Source organism: Mustela nivalis, assembly GCF_964662115.1.
Source record: "Mustela nivalis genome assembly, chromosome: 17".
NCBI classification, from domain to species: Eukaryota; Metazoa; Chordata; class Mammalia; order Carnivora; family Mustelidae; genus Mustela; species Mustela nivalis.
This window is the reverse complement of record NC_139036.1, coordinates 59,681,200-59,697,386: the sequence shown is the minus strand read 5'-3', so window position 1 is coordinate 59,697,386 and position 16,187 is coordinate 59,681,200. Positions and strand designations below refer to the sequence as shown.

The following is a 16,187-nucleotide window of genomic DNA, read 5'->3' as shown; positions in this document are numbered from 1 at the left end:
AAAAGAGGGACCAGGGAGTTTCGGCAGTGGTAGCAGTGGGGGCATACTGGACTCTGTACTGGGAGAGGCAGGAAGTGGGGGGCATCACATGACCAGACCGGCGGGAGCCAGCAGGGCGGGGAGGGGTTAGAGAACATTGTGGGGGCGCTGCGGGGGGAGGGCCGGCCACGCAGCACGGGGCGCCCACCTGCCATTTGGCGATAGGGTCCTAAAAATTTCCTCCCCACCGCAGATTCCTCTTGGTCCTGTGGGGTGTGGTCACCGGGCCACAGCCTGTCTTCTCTAGGGCATTCACACCGGGTTCGTTTTATATCCAAAAGAGGATGTCTGCTTCAAAAGCATTTACATTTTTTTTTTCTTTTCCTTCAGGTTGAGAATCTGTCTCTGAGAACCTGAAGCTTTTCCTGCTGATTCTCACTATTCTCCCAGCAAACTTCCACCCGAGAAAGTTCCGGAAAGAGCCCCACGGGAGGCCTCCCTGCTACAGCGAAGCAGACCTCACCCACCCCTACCAGGTAAGGCTGCCACCGGTCGGAGCTGTCCTGGGAGTCTGGGTTTGCGACGGAAGAACGCTTCGTTGGCACGAGGGACGGGCGGGGTGGGGTGGTTCTGCCGGCTCAGGTGTGAGGCTCGCTGTGGCTTTGAGGGGCTTAGGGGGCGGGATGGGGAGCGTCGGCAGATCCCTGGGAATCTGTACGGGGTACCTGCCGTCTGTGACCTGAAATCCATCAGCCCGGCTGATGGACGGGGAAGCTGGACGGGGTGTGGGGTCCACCATCTGGTGTCCGTGCGAGACGCGGAGGCTGAGGCCAGGTCTGACTGTCCCCTGCCCAGGTCTCCCTGCAGCCAGTGAGCGGTGCTCAGGGCTCCACTGGGTTCCCGAGGGGACTGCCTGATTCCCTCCGTCCCACCTCAGCTGTGGCAGCGGGTGAGCGGCAGACCGCTGCCGGCTCGGGGCCCGTCCCCCTTCAGGTCACCCCGTGTCACACGCCAGCCGCAAGTCTTGGGGGCCGCTTGCACTTCTGACGTACCGGCTACAAATTCCCATGACCTTCGGGTTTGATAATTGGCTAGCATGATTCTCAGAACCTGAGAGCCATACCTGTGGCTGCGTTTTTATAATAAAGGACACGCATAGGGTGAGGTCTGCTCTCCCCGTGCAGGGTTAGGACACGTCCCCCATCCTAGCATGTCCACGTGCTCACCTGTCACCAACCTCCCTGAGCTTTGGGCGTCCAGAGTTTTACTGGAGCCCTATTACTTCATTGGTCACAAGACTGGACCCTGTCTCCTGCCCCTCTCTGTCCCCTGAGGGGGACGGGAAGGCTCAGCTTTCTAGTCGGTGCCTCTCTGTCAAAGAACCCTGAGCCCTGAGCCACCCAGTTAGCGGGAAGTCAGGTATGGGAGTAACAGGTGACAGGAATTCCAGAGGCCAGGGACAAAACCAGATGCGGTCTGGTTCCCCTCACCAAGAAGCTCCCTGCGGAGACACTGCCCCAAACTGGAGGGTCAGGCTCGTCGGAGGCAGGGCGGGAACAACTCAAGCCCAAGTCCCGCTGTCCTCCTTGGGTGCTGACCCTTTCCTGGGCGGAGCACACGATGCCGACGAGAAATCTGGGCAGGAGGCCGAGGACACAGGCTGGTCCCTCCAGTACTCCTTGAAAGAGCGAGTGCACAGAATCAGATTCTCCTCCAGGCTCGGGCACTTCCCGGTGTGCGCTGCTCCTCTCCGCCTCCGGCTGTTTGGGTCTCTCCTTCAGTGGGCTGATGCTCACTGACCTGTGGCATGCTGTCACTCAGCCGTCCTCGCGCACCCCCGATGCGCGGAGCCAGCGGTGCAGGCCGGAGACGGGGAGACCAAGCCAAGCCCTCGCCGTTTGCTTCCTGGTGGGGCGAACACATCTATAGAGTAAGGTCAGGTAGTGCCGAGGCTCTGAGGAAAGGTGCTAGGAGGCGATCGCCGTGGTGGAGGCTGTTCTCCCCAGGACATTCCCCAGCAGGCCCCAGAGCCTGCTGCTCTGGGCAGAGGCTGTTGGAGCAAGGGTGGGAACCAGCCGCGAGGCCTGGGGAGAGCGGTTCAGGCAGAGGGTCTGGTGAGTGCAAAGGCCCCGAGGCATGTTGGAGAAGCAGCCAAAAGGGCTGGTTTGGGGGCACCTGGGTGGCTCAGTGGGTTAAGCCTCTGCCTTCAGCTCAGGTCACGATCTCAGGGTCCTGGGATCGAGTCCCGCGTCAGGCTCCCTGCTCAGTAGGGAGCCTGCTTCCTCCTCTCTCTCTGCCTGCCTCTCTGCCCACTTGTGATCTCTCTTTGTCAAATAAATAAAACCTTTAAAAAAAGGGGGGGGGCTGGTTTGCCAGGGTCCTGTGGGTAGAAGGTGTGGGGCCTAAATCACAAGCTTTTAGGCCAGGAATAAGGGTTTGGGAGCTTGTCTTAAAGACTGCAGGAGCCAGGGAAGGGCTCTGAGCAAAGGAGGGGTTTGAGTTGTACGCAGATAACGTTGCCTTCTGTGTAGGGAACATGCAGGGCGGGAAGTCAGAGCGGAAGCAGGGAGCCTCAAGGAAGCTGCTGCTTGTCATGGGGTGGGGGCGGCTGTGCCGCGGACCCGGCATGAGAATGGCGGGCCCGGGGACATGCCAGGGGCGAGAACTTTAAACAACCACCCTTCTACACTGAAATGGCTCTGTCACCCCATCGCTAAACCTTCGGGGGCCCCTGACAGAGCCTGCAGGGGAAGATCACACTGCCCAGGCTGCCCTGGGACAGGAGCCACGGCATACGCTGGCTGGGGAGATCGCAACCCCACGGGACCGTCAGACTCCTTCAGACTCCTTCGGGGGATCCTGTGATGATACCATAAAACCACCTATAGGGGGCACATGGCTTGGGCCTGGCCTCAGCGGGGGCCAAGCCCCCTAGGATCATGTGCCAGCCCCTAAATCTCAGGATCCTGGGTCTAAGCACAAGCCCGCGATGCCCTGCCCCAGAGGAAGGGCCGAGAGTGCCCACCTCCTCGGGCAGGGACCCCTTGGAAGACGCTTTCCCCTGAAGGAGATCGCAGGGTCCAGCCTCAGGGGAAAAGGTCAGTTCTTGGGGTTGTCAAAGCCAGAAGCTGATGGCAGCTCTGGGGAATTCGGGGCCTAGGGGCTGTGCAAGCTGCTGTCTACCGGGAGCCGCCCCCTCTTCCGGCCCCTGGCTGATCCGAAGGCAGGCTCTGACCTGGTGACCGGGCAGTGGGCATGTGCACCTCCTTCCTCCCCGCGGGTCCAGGGTCCGGGAGAGAAGGCACCAGAGGGTGGCTCTGGAGTCCCCGTCGCACCGGCAGTATGAAGCCTGCAGAGGAAGCCCAGCTGTATTTTGCCTTTTCATCCGCTTCAGGCAGGCAGTGGGTCTGGGGCGGGGGAGGCCAAGCAAACCGAGCTGTGGTCGGGGGCCTGCCGGCTCCTGAGCCCTGCGGAGGCCCTCCCGCCTGTGGCGCGGCCCACCCCAGTCTCCGCTCTTCTGGAGGGGACACACATGGGCCCCAGAGGGAGCCACGCCTGCCCCCGGGCGCCCCAGAGCACGGGGCTCTGATGTCTGGAAAGAAAGTCAGGGAGAGGGCCCGGCCTGCCATCCGTGCCCCGGCGCAGGCCCCTCCCCCGGGGTCTCATCGCTGCTCCCCGCCCATGGAGCAAGTCTTGGCCTCCACTGGTAGGCGGCAGGCAGGAGGAGGGCCGGCTGGGGATGGGGTCTGGGGGATGTGGGGGAGAGAGGGACCGTGAGCTGCTCCTGCACGCCTTCCATGGTGGTAGCGAGTCACCAGGGTGGTGCCTCCCTGCGTGCTTTGGGGTCAGTCTCTGGCAAGGTCTGGGCCAGCAAGAAGCTGCCGGAGCCTCTGCTCCTCGAGGGGGCTGTTCCGTCCTCTTGGGTATGTGGGACCACTTAGTGTGGCTCCCCACCATGGCAGAATTGCCTTTCCTGGGGGCCTGGGGGGCTCACCTCCGATGCCTTGGAAATGGTCCCATAAATTAGATCCCATTTTAAGGCTTATCCTTTAAATATGGATCAGTTTGGATTTTACTGTAAATTCTGAGTCCGTATTAAAAACACAGATGGAAATTAATCTGCTACAAAATGAGATTTGTCTCTTACTTGCAGTGGTGGAGGCCCGGGGCAGCTCATGCTCTGGGGCGCTGGGGAGGGAACCCGCTTGCCTGCAGCCTGGAAAGACTGGCAGTGGGTGTCTCGGCTCTTCCGTCCCAGTCCTCCCCTCCCCCTCCTGCCCCCTTGCCATTCTCACCTGTGCTGTGTGCGTCAGGGTCCCTCTGATGCCGTCAGCTGTTCCTTTTCCAGATGTTTTTGGGGAGGGAGCCACCCGTGTTTCGGAGCTGAGCGATAAGCAAGGTCTTCTGTTCTGACCTCCCGGCCCTCCGAGAGTACTCCTGCAGGGGAGGATTCAGTCGCCAGAGTTCACTCTTCCTGCTCAAGGAAACTGGCTTCGGGCCTCAAGCCTCTTTGGAACATGGCCATGTGCGGGGACACGCGTGTGCCGGAGAGCAGGGGCTGCGGGCTCTGGTATTGGGGCAGAGGGTGGACAGGTCACAGCTCTGCTGCCAGCGCACATCGGGCTTTGCCCCCTTCAACAGGAGAATTATCTGTCTACCCCAGCCCCCCACGCCCCGCCCCCCCACCCCCTATGGGGATGGACCCCTGAGCTGCCACACACGATTTCCCATAAATCATCCCCGAATGAGAGCGCTTCCTGCACCATCCATCACGCCCCGTCTCTTGTCTGCTTGTTGTGAAAAGCTGTTGAACCGGACCCCATCACATGACGGCATCCTCGGGAGGCCGAGCCCAAGCAAAGTCCGCCTGCACCGGCAGTGTTCATGCACACGGAGCTTTCTAGAGTGTCGGGGTGAATGTGGCCTCTTGGTGGGGAGAGGGAGAGCACGGCTTTATCTGGTCGCACAGCAGCTCATGGGGTATTTCCCTGGCACTTGCAGGTCGTACATCCCTGCCAGGCACGAGAGAGTCCCGGGTGCTGCTGGTGGGGGCGGGGCGGGGGGCTGGAGGTGCTGCCTTCGCACGGGGCCGTCTCACTTCTTCCCGGACCTGATGGTTTCATTTGAGGACTCTGGCTCAAGCCCGTCTTTGGAAATATGGATCCTTCTAGGAACATCCGTGGTTCCTCTTTTCTTGCTAAATGTTGTTTAGAAGAGAGGCTTCGGGGAGGGTGTCGAGATGGGCTTGAACCCTTGCTTCTGACTGCTTTTTGCTGAAGCAGGTTCTGGGGATGTGGCCATGAGGAAGGGAGAGGAGGAGGAGGACCGGCAGCCCTCCCGCACCGCCTCCCCCGTCCCCGCCCTTCCCCCAGGCAGCCCTCCCGCACCGCCTCCCCCGTCCCCTGCCCTTCCCCCAGGGGTGCGAGGAAGGCCCGGAACCTCCCTGGCAAACCTTTAGCACCCACCAGGTTGGCAGCTTGGCTCTGCCTCCAGGAGCCCGCCTGTCTGTCCCAGGCAGGTGTCAGCAACCCCGAAGTCAGTGGGGATGTGTGATCCCATCTGCTTTTGGCTTCCCGCTGTCCTTTTCTCTGCCCCATAGTCGCTGGTCGAAGAATAAACCTGTCGGCGCTGGTGAGACATTTGTAAAATACAGAACAGGCCACTGTGTTTTTCTGGTGAGTTTGGAGCTGTGCGAGAGAGCAGCCCTGGGGGCAGGCGGGTCGCGGAGGGCACGGTCACAGCAGCCCCTCCATGGAATGTCCAATTAGAGCCCATTAGTCACTCGTGTTGAAGCATTTAGAACAATTAGAGGTGAGAAGAGTTTCCAGATGCAGCTTCGGTGCTGGTGCTGGAAGGCGAGCCCTGCCGGCTGCTCCCCGGATGGAAATGGGCCGAGCTGCGTGCGGGAGTCGGCCGCCATCTCGTGGGCGCAGGCCTGCTCCCCGGGCCTCAGCGCTTGGAATTCAGATGCTCCCTGTGTGTGCCCTGCGGTGGTGTCCACGAAGGGCCACGGTGGATTCTCTCAGTTCTGGAGGCCGGATGTCAGACATGAAGGTGCCAGCCGGCCGTGCCCGCTCTCCCAGATCCTGGGGGCTGCCGGCCGTCCTTGCCTGGTAAACCCAGCGTCTGTCACCGCGTGGCCTCTCCGCTCTGTGTCTCGGTCCCCGTGCCTTCCCTTTGGGGTGTGTTCCAAACTTCCTTTGTCCTGTGAGGACACCAGCCATTCGGGTAGAGCCGCCGTTCTCCAGGGTGACCTCGTCTTAATCCCTGATGACAGCTGCAAAGACCCAAGTCCAAATAAGGTCACATTCCTGGGTTCTGGGGGTCAGGTCTTCAGCAGATGCCTTTAGGGGACATCATTCTACCCACCGTGTCTCCCGAGACTGCTGGGAGGAAGGTGAGCCCAGGCAGTGACCTCCACGTGCCAGCCGCGGGCCCCGCCCCCATAGGTTTCACGCGGACGCTCATCGCTCCTCAGTCACTTTTAACATGATGACGAGAAGACGCCTGTAGGCCCCACGGTCACAGGACCTCCATTCACCGAGCGCAGGAGGCGGGGCTACCTGGGGTCGTCAGCTGAGATCCTTGCCCAGATCCTGGATTTGCCCTCCACCCCCTTCTCAGCATCCCACTGCCGAGGTGGGCCTTGAGAGCAAACTAAGAATTAAGAAGTCAGACTCCAAATCCAGGCCCGAAAACGACAGTTTGTGGGGCAAGTGCAGAGCACACAGTTTTGTTCTGCGGGTGAGGGTGTCCCTGGAGGAGGGAACGGGTTGGAAGAAGTCGCAGCGCGGGTGGAGGAGGGCCCCGGGGAGGCCCTGGGACCGGCTGTGCAGTTGGGCGGCAGTTTAGGAGCGAGCCGGCTCTGAGGATGGAGGAGGCCAGCAGCGTCCGGGAGGAGGAAAGTCAAGCTGACGCCGGCAGAAGTGAGACTTCGGAGCTGGGGGAGGGGGCCCACGAGGACACCGGAACGAGGAACAAAAGGCACCAGGGACAAGGAGGAACACAGGCAGGAAACCGAGCCTGGGGACACGCTGCGCCCATGCTGAGGGATGCAGAAGCCTAATGTGGGCGAGGTGGCCTTCTGCGAAAACTTGGTTCCCCGTCCGCGTTCCTGTGTGAGGCTGAGCATCAGGAGAAGGGCCGTGTCTTGGGGAGGGGCTGGAACAGGGCTGTCGCCATCCTCAGGTGCACGGGGGGGAAGGAGGGACGAGCTTCATGCCTCGGGATGTAGGTTGATGTGGGTGTGCACACAGGACTTGAAGGGTTCCCGTCACAGAGTCGCTGCCTGGAACGTGTGACTTAGAGACGTCCCCGCTGGAGACACGGGCGGGTTCCAGGGGATGCGCGCCCATTCACGGAGTGTACGTTCAAGCTGGGTTACTCTCTGGGGCGGTGAGGGTTTGAGGGTCAGCCTCACCCAGGGTGACGCTGTTCTTGCTGATTCCAGTGCCCGGGGCACCCATGTGGTTCCTTGGGGTCCGCCCACCACCCTCCGCACCGACACACGCGCTGGCAGCGAACTTCACTTAAAGGGCAAATGGGCAAGCAGGGATTTTTATGGACTGGGAGAAAATTCTTTTTTTATCCAATTTGCAAGGACACATTAGGTATTCCCAGGCCTGGTGCTTTCAAAGACCTCTGTGTTCTGTGGGGCAAAGAACAGAAAAGGAGTGTCAACAGGTGTCAGAGGAGGAAAACTTAATTTGGAAGTCGAGTTCGGGACGAGCCCGGCTTTAGTTCCGTGTGTGCGTGTGTGTCGGAGGGAAAACACGGAGGCAGGCCAGAATCACTTTTCTCTGCTACTTCGGGGTGGGAGAGGAGGTAGAGCTTAGACAGATGGTGGTTTTGAGGGACCTTGTGTCATCGAGTGGAGTGTTGCTGAGGAACGGCTGGGGCTACGGGAAGCTGGCGGGGTGTGGCCACCCCCAGCTACCCACGGGGTTAGTGAGGGTGTCAGCATTACGGAGGGACCCGGAAACCGTCAGAAGATGAACCCAAGAACCCACTTCAACACGATCAAATAGCAGCTCCTAGAACACCTTCATGCGGGAGGCATCTGTGGGCCTGGGGTCTCTAACATGGTGTGGAGGCGGGACAGGCGGGCATCATGGGTGACCCGCACGTGTGGGTTGTCTGCCCAGCGTCCCCACTGCTGGGCTGACATGCCTCTTCCCTGGGAATCCTCATGACAACCCTGTGGGCTGAGTGCCACAAGGACACTGAGCCCCAGGTATCGGGTTAGTGTGGGGCCATCGAGAGTTGGAACCTGCGGCGGCTCTCGGGGGTGGCCCTGGCTCAGAGCTCATGTCTCGAACCATCCAAATCAGAGGGACTCAAAGTGAGGGGTGTGGACGGAGCCTGCCCGCGAGCTGGTGCCGCGGGTCCCTGAGAGATGAGTACAGAGCTGGAGTGAGCCCTGAGGGTTTCCTGGAAGAGAGATTTTATATCTCGTGGACCGATTCATGAGACTTTGGGCTTTGTATACCGTCTGTCGTTTTATTCCATTTCTCCAGTGATCCCCCGTGGAGCATATACATTCCTTATGGACGGCTTGTATCTCTGGTGAGTTGGAAATAAAACGCCCCTTCACCACAGGTACTTCGGGTGGCCCTGACAGGACGGGGCACAGGTCCCAGCTCCAATCAGGGGAGGCTCCAGCGGGCTGTGCCGAGGGCTGGAGCGCCCAGAGCGGGGAGCAGCTCTGAGATCGTGCGGCGGTGGTGGCCGGTGTGTGTGCTCCGGCTGCCGTCCCCAGGCTGGACAGCGCTACCAGCTCGCAGTTCTGGAGGCTGGGTGTCCACATTCAAGGTGGCGGTGGGGGTGGTCCCTTCGGAGGCGCCTATCCTGGTCTTGCCGAGGGCCGCCTTTTCCCTGTGTCCTCACGGGGTCGTCCTCCAGGCGCGTCTGTCCACATCTCTTCCATGAGAACACCAGCCACGGGGGGACATTGTAACGTAACGACTCCCGTAAGGACCCTATCTCCAGGTACAGTCACATTCCGAGGTGGGGTTAGGGCTTTAACATCCGAATTCTGAGGACACACAATTCAGCCCATAACAGAAGGGATTTTTCTGTACTGTTTTTGCCATTTCTTGTGAGTTATTAATGATTTAAAAATAAAGTGAAATTTTTTTAAGGATGACACTCCTCTCCCCCAAAACAGCACGGCCACTGTGGTTCCTCTCGGCAGGGTCCAGGCAGGCAGCTGACTGTCTCAGGTTTGGGGGAACGGCTCTCTGGGATGGATGCCAAGTTGGCACGGCCCAGATCCCACCCTCTGTTGTCTGTCTTCTGGTGCTGTCCCTCTCAGTCTGCACAGGGACCAGGAAGGCTACTGATCTGTGTTCTCCACCTGTGGCGGTTCTCTTGGGTCCTGTCATCCTCCCTCCACGGGGTCCCCTTTGCTCTCAAGTTTCTCAAGGGCCTTGGCTTCTGCTGCTGCCTTGCTCTTCCCATAGCTCTGTGCATGGTAGGTTTCCATGAAAGGCTTACCATAGGATGTCTTAGATACGATGTTCTAGACGGTGCTTTCGTTGTCTCCTTCAAAATGCTCTCCCTTAACTCTAACAACAGCTGAATCATGGGTCACATATGGCTCTAGGTGTGAAGGCGGGATCGTCACATGGGGCTGTGATAGCAGACCTGTGTCCAGAAGCCCTTCCTCCATGGCAGGTCCTGTCCGAGAGGATGGGTGCGGCATTCCTCACTGAACAGTGTTTGCAGAGTACTTGTCCATCCTTCTGTCCATCCATTCATCCATGTGTGTATGTATCTGTCCGTCCACCTACCCACCCATCCGTCCATCCATCCGTCCATCTGTCCATCATCCGTCCGTCCATCTGTCCATCCGTCCATCATCCATCCGTCCATCATCCATCCATCCATCTGTCCATCGTCCATCCGTCCATCTGTCCATCATCCATCTGTCCATCATCCGTCCGTCCATCCGTCCATCATCCATCCGTCCATCTGTCCATCCGTCCATCATCCATCCGTCCATCTGCCCATCATCCATCCGTCCATCCGTCCATCATCCGTCCATCTGTCCATCCGTCCATCTGTCCATCATCCATCCGTCCATCTGTCCATCCGTCCATCATCCATCCGTCCATCTGCCCATCATCCATCCGTCCATCCGTCCATCATCCGTCCATCTGTCCATCCGTCCACCATCCATCCGTCCATCTGTCCATCATCCATCCGTCCATCATCCATCCGTCCGTCCGTCCATCATCCATCCGTCCATCTGTCCATCATCCGTCCGTCCATCTGTCCATCATCCATCCGTCCATCATCCATCCGTCCATCCGTCCATCATCCATCCGTCCATCTGTCCATCATCCGTCCGTCCATCTGTCCATCATCCATCTGTCCATCATCCATCCGTCCATCTGTCCATTCGTCCATCTGTCCATCATCCATCCGTCCATCCGTCCATCATCCGTCCATCATCCGTCCATCTGTCCATCTGTCCATCATCCATCCGTCCATCTGCCTATTCATCCCTCCCTCCGCCCCTCCCTCCGTCCATGTATGTGTGTGTGTCTGTCCGTCCACCCATCCATCTTCTCTTTCCGTCGGGAAGTCGCTTTCATTGCTTGTTACTATGATTGAAGTCCAAGCCTAGGCTGAAGGAGAAATTGGAGGCTCAGAGAGCACCATGGGAAGAGTCTGGTGAGGGAGGACTGCTTCTCCACCTGGGAGCACTCCCCAAACCTTAGTGGAGTGAAAGAGTAGATTCGGAGCAAAGACAATAAGGAGCTTGGTTAAAGCAGAACACGGGGTACAGACGTACCAGTCACAGAGCCTGGCATGGAACGGGTCAGCGTGAAGTCCCACTGGGTCCCGACAATGGCTGGCCACAGAGCCTGGGGCAAGAGTGATGTAGGGCCCGGGGATGGCCACCCACCCTCACCACTGGGGGATGGTCAGGAGCAGAAGCTGTAGGTTTTGAAGCCTTTCTTTACCAGGCAGGGCATGGAGCAGTGATGGTAGTGCTGGCCACGGTGTCCAGCCAGGACACGTTTCACAGACATCACGTGGCCACGTCCCCAGCACTGCACCTGCCTTTTCCCGGCACCGAGCACAGGAGCCTTCTTAAGAACAAAGTGGACCAGAATTTGGAGACAAAACCATGAGTTTGTCCACCCTCCCTTTCCCTCTCCTCCCTCCCGGGGCCTGGCTCCCTCCCATCTGCTCGTCACCTGACAAAGGCACCTTGCTTCGGGGAACTAGAGTACATGGGGAGAGAGGTGATTCGTGGCCTCTCTTAATGCCTCCCAGACCCGCCCTTCACCCTGTAGACACATCTCCCGTGGAAGGAGGGCAGCCTGGCTTGGGGCTCACAGACCGTTTCTGCCCCATCAGGACGTGGGGCCCACGGGCTGTGACACCACCCGCCTGCTCGGAGCCCTTCCCGCTTGGCAGTGTCAGTCCCCAGGTGAGGGGAGCCTGGCCTCACCCATCCGCTGTGAGACACCTGTCTCCATTCAGACAAGTGGACCCTCAGACCAGTCCTTGGGCCCCAGAGCAGCAAGGCTGGCAGCAGCGCCTGCGCCCAGAGGAAAAGGAACAAATTTGCTTGCTTGCTTTGGGGAATGTGTGTGGGGGGGTGTATGGAAGAACTTTCGGGAAAATCCTCGTTTCTCTTTATAGAACAGGCCGATATTTCAGGCCCACCTTCTGGAAGCACCGAGGGCCCTCGGCTTGCTGGCGGAGGATCACCTGTGCTGTGTTGTCCATGTCCCGAGTCGCTGCAGACCATCCCCTGCATGTCCCCCAGTCTCCCAGGACTGTTCCAGATCACCGAGGGTTAGGGGAGTGCGTGAGGTGTCGGCCGGATGGTGGGCCAAGGTTCTAGTGGAGCCTGGCGACCTGGAGCTAGGGGCGAGGAGGGCCACCAGGCTGCCGCCCCTCCTGACCCTGACGTACTACTGTAGCAGTCCCTTCCCGGCACCAGGGGCTGGAGCACACCCGGGCCACACAGCATCTCCACAGGAGAGCTCAGGGCAGGGGAACTTCTGGACCAGCCTTCAGATATGGAAATGCAGCAGACCTCTGGGCTGAAGGGTTTGGCCGGGATTGTTTCTGAGCGATACAGAGACAACCAGAATCTTGGCTCAGAGAGAGGTTCCGCCCCTCCAAGTGTAAAAGAGCAGAAAGCAGTGTCGGGTGTCTGCAGGCGTTCTGCTCGGGTGACCTGACCCTCGCGGTGTAGAGCCAGCCCTGTGTCCACCCCTGGGGTGCGCAGATGAGAGGCCTTGGGGAGCTGGAGCCCAGGCCCCCACTGCAGGATCCCCCCACCTCTTCCTTTGCTGTGAGTCCAGGGCGGGTCCTGGGGAGGTCCAGGTTGGAACCTTCCAGATGAGGGCTGGCTCCCGGCTGCTCGTCGCCTGGTGAAGACACAGACCCGCCTCGTTAAGATGCAGGGAGCGTTGTGCTTGGAGAAATTTAGATGTATTTTTTTTTTCCGTGCGTGTGTGCTTTTGCATGTAAATGTGAGTAGGTGCTGTCCTGATTGATGGCAATTAGCATTTTCTAACGGGAACAGATGTTCGGATCGCCAGGAGGCTGGTACCTAACGCCCACGCCGCCATCTGCTCGCCGGGCAGGGCCGGAGGAAGGCCCCGGCCCACGGCCCCTGCAGCCCTCAGCGGTGTGTGCTGAGCGTCGAGTGAGATTGTTTCTGGGGGGGGGGGGGTGGAGAAAAATAATAATAAAGATGTTTTCAGGGTTATAAATAGTTCATGCTGTGTAGGACAGGATGGAGCTTCCCCTCCGCGTCGCGGCTCAGCATTCTCTGTGAACAGTGGGAGTGCGGAAGGGCCACACAATGTCAGCCCAGCGACGCGTCAGTGAGGGACGGCCTGGGGAGGCCGTGGTGGACGGTCGCGGCGCCTTGAACCAGTTTGCGCCTTGGAAGACCAGAGGAAGGATGGAGGTAACCGAGGTGACAGGGAAGGGGACGAGGGAGGGGTGGGGGGGCTCCACTCAAGGCTCGCGGGGCAAGGCCAGACAGACAGCAGTGCGGGGGGACGCACCCTGTACTCCCACGCGCTGGCCGGTGGCCTCACGAGTGGGCTGAGGCTCCAGCCCTCCCCCTGGGAAACTGGGGAAGTGTCCCTGGGCTTCTGGGAGGAGTCGGGTGAGTCACACACTGCGTGGCCTTGGGCCGGGCTCATGGCCGGAGCTGGCTGGCACAGGCCAGCCTGGTGCCCAGCTGTCTGAGGGGCCCCGGAAGGCAGGCCCTGGCCGCAGCGTGCCTGGCTCCTGGCCTTCTCCCCTCGGCCAACCCAGATGGTTCCTGCCACTCTTCCAGTAGCCAGCAGAGACATATTCTCTTTCTTTCTTTCTTTTTCCTTTTTGGCTTCTTATAGCAAAACAGTTTGTTTGTTTGCTTGCTATAAAAAGAGCCGGCTCCCGCCCGCCCGCCCCCCCCCCCCCAGGCGGCAGTCAGCAGCTTGCAGTGGCCTCCCCCACCCGAGTCTGCAGCCAGCAAGCTCCTCCTGAGGCAGATGTCTGCGGGGGAATCTGTTGCCTGTCCCCAGGCCGCCCCGACAGATGTACCAGGCTTTAATTGGGGGCCCGAGCAGCCCAGCGGCCTCCTCTGTGGGCTGAGGTCCGCTGCTTGGCTGGGCTCATTTCCTGCTCTCCTACCCGTTCTCAGCCTTGGCGGGTGTCTTCCCCCAGCCGCGGACCAAGCAGGGTGCCCATCCGCCACCAACAGTCCCTTCTTCTCCAGGCCATCGCTAACGCTTCCCTGGCAAAGCGCCTGCCGCATTGGACGTGCTCCGGGAGGAGAGGAAATAGACTCGTCCCCTTGGTGGGGACGTGGGAATGGGGGTCTGCTCTCCCCATCTGGATCTCCTGGTCCAGGTCCAGCAGAGCAGACACAAACTTCCCATAGTTGGAGGCCGCCGGAGCCTCAGCACTGGAGAGGGGAGGAGTTTGTATCTAAAGGGGTGGCCCTGGGCGGCCGATGGTACCCTTGGATGGAGGCTGGGTGGTGGCGTGAAGTGGGCATGGGTAGCGTGCCTCTAGGGGATGGACAGGTCAGACCACCCCTACTCCTGGGCTGCAGGAACTCTGGGGTTTGCAGATGGTGTCAGGTCCTGGGCTTGCCTTAGAGATGCGGCCCCCCACGTGGACTGCTCGGTGTCTGAGTACCCCGCGTATCGGTGCGCTGCTGGCTCTGCTCTGTGGACCTGACGCCTGGGCATCTCTACCTGGTGCCGTGGACACTGGGGACAGGATATATTCTTTGTGCTGTGGGCTGTGCTAGCCACCACCGGAGGCTGAGGAACCTTCCTCACCGCTACGTCCCCCGACGTGGCCCCAATGGAAACATCACTGCCTCTGTCGGGACGCACTGTTAATTTATTTTAGAGTGACTCCATTTCTGACACCTAACATTTGAGGGCGTCCCGTGTGCCAGGCACGCTGTAGGCCTTCACCAGCATTTATGCCTGGTAACAGCACCACGAGGGAGTGGCCGTTCTTGCTTGTACCCCGCAGAAGAGGAACCTGCGGTTCAGAGAGGTCTCGGGATTTGCCTGAAGTCAAGGACTAGTAGAAGGTAGAGCTGGGACTCAGGGCCCAGCGGGCTGAAGCAGAGCCTCCATGTTACCAGCGTTCATCCGTTGTTGTTACTGATCTGTCGCTACGTGGTGGGCGCTGCTCTGGGAGTTTGGGACCCGTTGGTGGATAAAGAGGTAAAACTCTCTGCCCTCATAAGAACATACAGTCTAGAGACAGGAGGCGGGTGCTGAACATGGCAAATTATCTGGAGCGTTAGCACATGTAGTGGTTTCCTAGGGTTACCGTAACAAATACCGCAGTCTGGGGCGCTGAACAGAACCGAAATTTATGGCCTCATGGTTGTGGAGGCTGGAAGTCTGAGGTCAAGGGGTTGGCAGGGTTGGCTCCTCCTGGAGGCCCCTTCTGGAGAGTCTGCTCCAGGCCTCTGTCCCAGCGCCTGCGGGCTACCGGTGGTCCTGGGTGTGCAGCTCCGCCCCTCCCATCTCTACCTCCATGTCTTTATGTGGCCTACTCCCCATGTCTCTGCATCTGCGTCTCCCCTCCACTGTCTCATAGAGACACAGGCCACTGCATTCAGGGCCTGCCCAAAGCTGGGATGCTCGCATCTTAAGATCCATAGCCAGTTACGTCGGCATAGACCCTATTTCCAAATTGGGCCACATTCTGAGGTTCTGGATGCACATGAGTTTTGGTGGGGGTTGCCATTCAAGCCACAGGAGTAAGTGACACTTGTGGGAGCGCGCAGGCTGTGTGCTGACGCTGTGAGGCTCAGACACACACATATTCTGTGGTTCTTCAGCAGTGAAGCTCCACCTAGAAATGGTACAGGGGTTCAGAGAAGGAGGAACTGTTTGGAGAGGGGGCTGTCCTCTCCGGTGTCCCCTGGCCAGCACTGCTGGCTCTCCCCGGGAGGTGGGGGGATGTACACATTGTGAAGCCGGACAGCACCTGTCCTGCCTGTCCCGTCTCCCCTCTGCAGCCCCCAGTTTGTTCTCTGCATCTGTGGGTCTGTTTCTGCTTTTTGTTTGTTTGATTACTTTGTTTTGTAGATTTCATGTTTGAGTGGGATCATATGGTATCTGTCTTTCTCCGTCTGACTGACGTCACTTAGTGTAATGCTCTCTAGATCCATCCACGCTGTCATAGACCACAAGACCTCATCCTTTGTGATGACTGCATAACAGCACTCCGTTATACGTAGAGAAACCACATCGTCTTTTTCCAATCATTTGTCAGGGGACATGTGGCTGCTTCCACATCTGGGCTGTTGTAAGTAATACCGCTATTAACTTAAGGTGCATGTATCTTTTTGAATTAGTGTTTTAGGTTCTTGTGGGTAAATACCCAGTGGGAGAGTTAGTGTATCCTCCAGTATTTCTATTTTTAAATTTCTGAGAAGCCTCTCCACTGATTTCCTCCTTTATTCATTCTTCACCAATCCTGGGCAGTATTTGTGGAGTGAAAGGATGCATGAGTCATCATGCAAGGTCCTGGGGACACCAGACGAACAGGATGTTTCTGGCCCTGAGGAGCTTGCTCTCTCATGGAAGAGACAGTGCCCTCTGCACTGAGGGCAGAACTATGTTGCGGCAGAACAGATGCTTTGGGGGCCCAGGGGAAGGGCTTTTGAATTGGGTCTTGAAGGATGCATAGGAGTTTTCTGGGGA

General features: G+C 59.0%; 1 protein-coding gene across 4 annotated transcripts in view; it reads left to right on the top strand.

Annotated features, from left to right (window-relative positions):
• Positions 1-16,187, top strand: part of RBFOX3 (RNA binding fox-1 homolog 3) — a 389,725-nt gene that overhangs the window by 95,160 nt on the left and 278,378 nt on the right. For all 4 annotated transcript variants that reach the window (XM_082705496.1, XM_082705497.1, XM_082705498.1 and 1 more), the window contains exon 2: positions 370-515. The gene's annotated coding sequence lies outside the window, so the exon portion shown is untranslated. The remainder of the gene's footprint in view (positions 1-369; positions 516-16,187) is intronic.